The sequence below is a fragment of the Helianthus annuus genome, chromosome 14, assembly GCF_002127325.2.
Source record: "Helianthus annuus cultivar XRQ/B chromosome 14, HanXRQr2.0-SUNRISE, whole genome shotgun sequence".
Taxonomy (NCBI): Eukaryota; Viridiplantae; Streptophyta; class Magnoliopsida; order Asterales; family Asteraceae; genus Helianthus; species Helianthus annuus.
In genome coordinates, this window is record NC_035446.2 from 32,682,196 (window position 1) to 32,686,165 (window position 3,970).

Consider the following 3,970-nt stretch of genomic DNA (forward strand, 5'->3'; position numbering starts at 1 on the left):
TTGAACTTATGATTTACATTGGATTTACATACTTATGCTTCCGCTACTCAAATTACGTTTTGATAAACACCAATTATATTGTGATGGGTTGTTTTGACTACTTTTAATATTTAGATGCTATGTTCAATATGATTGGTGGCTTGATCCTGGTCATGTCACGCCTCCAAGCGGTGGTACTCCGCGGGTGGATTTTGGGGGTGTGACAATACTCCCTCTCAATGAACTCTGTGTGAAGTTCATGTTTATCAAAAGAGGTTTTACCTGCTTGGTCGTCCAATGCAAACGTTGTGAATATTGAGGATGGGGAAATTTGAACAAGAGTTTCTCCGACCTTTGACGTGATAGCATAGGGCTGTTTATTTTGTGGCTGGATTTCAGCATTATCCCAAAATTGTCGGAATGTTTCCGTATGAATTGAAGCATCGGCAGTAAGGATCGTCCTGTATTTTGATGACGTTAGAACGTCAATTATTGAATGAAAGTTCGTATATTTGGTAGTTTTCTCGAAGTTAGGAAGGTAGTTGTGGGGGTTTTCGATTATCAGAACCATGATCGGAGAAAAAGGTGAGTTGGGTTGAAGAAGATGATAAGGGAAACCACTTTTGAGAATTTTGAATTCGAGAGGGCGGTGTAAGCTCTGTTTGGGGATGAAATAGGGTTTATATAGGTGGAAAAGTGAATGCTGATGTGGCAGTAGTTATAAAGACCTGATGGCTAACATTTGTCCATGTGGCAACCTCTGTTGTGATAATTGATGATAGTTGTTTGGAAACCTCTGTTGGGCAACAACAGAGGTTAGGAACAGTGAATATGAACAGTGGCTGATTTTAGTCTATCAGTGGATAGACATCAGAGGTTAGGACCAACAGTTGTATGATCAACAGAGGTCATGAACAGTGGTAAATGGAATCAGAGGATACCTTTTTAACAGTGGATGCATTTTTAGCTAAAAATGATTTTATAAAACAGTGGTTATGGAAACAGACTTTAACGATTCTTGAAAATTTTTCCAATCAAAGCTATTTTTTAAAGGATGAATTTTTTATTTTCTGGTTTTAATGCTTTTTATTCATGGAAAACAAAAATTTTCTTTTAATCCATGTTTAGCATAACAATCCTAGAGATCAAGCTTTCAAAGGTGGATGTGTCTAAAGCTTTTGTCAACACATCTGCCAGCTAATCCTTAGTTGGAACAGGATGCAGAGAAATCAAACCTTTTTCATAGCTATCCCTCAGAAAGTGATGTCTGATGTCAATGTGCAAGGTGGTGGAATGGCCGACTGGATTTTTAATGATGTTTTCAGCTAGTTGAGTATTAGAGCAGTTACACCAAAATCCAGCAATTGGTTTTGAAGCCACAAAAGTTGGGTTGTACAGCTTGCAAGAACAATGTATTCAGCCTCTAATGTGGATGTTGAAACACCTGCTTGCTTTTTGCTTCGACAAGAAACTAAGCAATTGCCTAGAAATTGGCACCCTCCTGAAGTGTACTTCCTTGTTGCAATGCAACCAACAAAATCAGTGTCTGAAAAACCTGAAAGCTCAACATTCTCATTAGCAGGATACAAGATACCAAGTGTGGGAGCATGATGTGCACAAAATGCAACATATAAATTACATCAATTGTGGCATAAAACTAACCCTTTCTTAGTTCTAATGTTGGAAAAAGTGTGTTTTTGTCTTCCTTTTGTATTTTCAGGATTAAATGAGCTCAAATTAACAAAAGAAGCAAAAAGGCGGCTAAATCTAACATAAATACAAGAAAAGGAACAAACGTGGCATGCCCGACCCCCCGACAGCATCTTCCCAAGCAAAAACAAGAAAACAGGAGGCTAAACACGCCCCGTGCTCAATGAGCACGGGGGCGTGCCCAAGTGTCAGCAGAAAAGACAAAGTTGTAGAAGCTTCTATCGCCCACCACGGGGTCGTGCTCAGTGGACACAGGGGCGTGGTCAACTAATGCAGACAAACTGCAATTAATGAAGAAAGAGAAGGAGGATGGACACGGGACCGTGCCCGAGCTGCTGTTCAGGCTATAAATAGGGGTGCTTAGCTCATTTGCAAACCATCCCTTGGCACACCACCTCTCTTACACTTCACCCACCACCCACCACCGTCACAACACCATCATCCAATACCATCATCCATCATCCATCATAGAGTGTGTGAGTCGTCTCGGGATCCAAGATTGATCATAAGAGTTCTTGACAATCAAAAGCCATGTTTGCCTAAGTCTCTTACATCACTTGGTGAAGACAAGTGTTTAGTGTAATACTTTTTATTTTTAATCTTTTCGCACTTTTTAATTGGTTATGTATTAATGATTTTAATAACTAGTTTCTTATGTTGAAGGTGATTCTTCCTTATCCTTTGTCTGTGGTGTCTTGGCTTTATTTTACTGTCTATATAAAATAAAAGATTTTCACCATTCATATCTCCACGGTCTATATGGAGATATGTTGGCTACCTGGTCGAGGGTTAAGGGAACGGTTTGGTAAGAGTCTTGCCATTGTTCAGTGTATAGATCCTGCAAAGGACCTGGGTCAAATTTAGTAGGATCTCCTTCAATACCCACCGGTATTGGATGGCGGGGGTACAAACTCTTTGATCCCCTCATAAGTAAGCTACTATTAAAACTTTAACCTGGCTACTTAGTACTGTATCCTTGCTGACTCACACTACTTAGCTGAGGGTAATGTCACCTTCAAAAGAGGGGCCTACCATATTATGCATTAATAACTTAATTAATTATCTTTCAATAATCCGACCCTTTAGGATTGTATCATTGCTGACTCAAACTACTGGGTTGAGGGCAACGTCACCTTCAAAAGAGGGGCCTACTACAATAACTAAGATAATCTCTTAAAAAAGTGCAAAAGTGCTGAAATAATCAAAGGTTACACTACACACGAGTCGGATCCAAGTGATTCATCTTGTCTGTCTGTTTTTACTTTTATTTTATTTTTCAGCATTTTAGTTAGTTTTATTTTTCTAGTTTAAAAACCTTTTTCTAACTTTTGATTTGATTAGACATTGAGGATAAACCGGTACTAAAAGCTCTTGTGTCCTTGGACGACCTCGGTATCTTACCAACACTATACTACGTCCACGATGGGTGCACTTGTCCATATGTGTGTTTAGTGTTAGTAAATATCGTGTTTTATAAATTTAAAGCTTGGCTAAAAAGTGTAAAAGGGCTTAAAATATACATTAAAAATCTATTACACTACACGCACATCAAGTTGTTGGCGCCGTTGCCGGGGATCCCGTTGACGCCATCCGCCTTCGAATGTTTCCATTTTCACTAAAAGACCGAGCTAAGGTTTGGCTTAACGCCCTCCCAGTTGGCTCAGTAAACACCTGGGATGAACTAGCCCAAAAGTTTCTATATAAGTATTTCCCTCCTACTAAAACGGCGAAATTAATGACTGAAATTAATACATATTCACAAGAGGATGGGGAATCCTTATATGAAACTTGGGAAAGGTTCAAGGAGCTACTAAGAAAGTGTCCGCATCACGGTCTTCCGGTGTGGCAACAAGTATCCACTTTCTCCAATGGTTTGTTGCCACACTGTCACACCCCGATATTTCCACGTATTACCGGTGGGGAGTACGTGACGTAGTTGATATCATCATAGTCAAACCACACAATTTAAATGCACAGCGGAAGCAAAAATATATTACAATCCGATATGAAGTAATATCCATGTATTACAATACGGAAAGTAAAAGATCCACAGGCGGATCGCAAATAAAATAAAACATTGTTCAACAGACTTTAGGCATCTAAGCTTGCGAGACTTCTATATGATGCTAGGAGAAATGTCACGGCCCCCGTACCCGGTTTGACCCGCTCCAGGAGCCGCGGGACAGAAAATCCCGTGGTATTTATTTTTACAGCGGAAGTCTTAACAGGATCGTTTTAATTTTGAAAAATTCCCGAGTATTATTTATTTACACTTCGGGAT

The 3,970-nt window shown here is 39.6% G+C and overlaps 1 non-coding gene across 1 annotated transcript; it reads right to left on the bottom strand.

Annotated features, from left to right (window-relative positions):
- Window positions 1–3,418: 3,418 nt before the first annotated feature.
- On the bottom strand, window positions 3,419–3,525 carry LOC118486913. Its single transcript, XR_004880080.1, has one exon. It is a non-coding gene; the product is annotated as a small nucleolar RNA R71 (small nucleolar RNA).
- Between the last annotated feature and the right edge of the window lie 445 nt (window positions 3,526–3,970).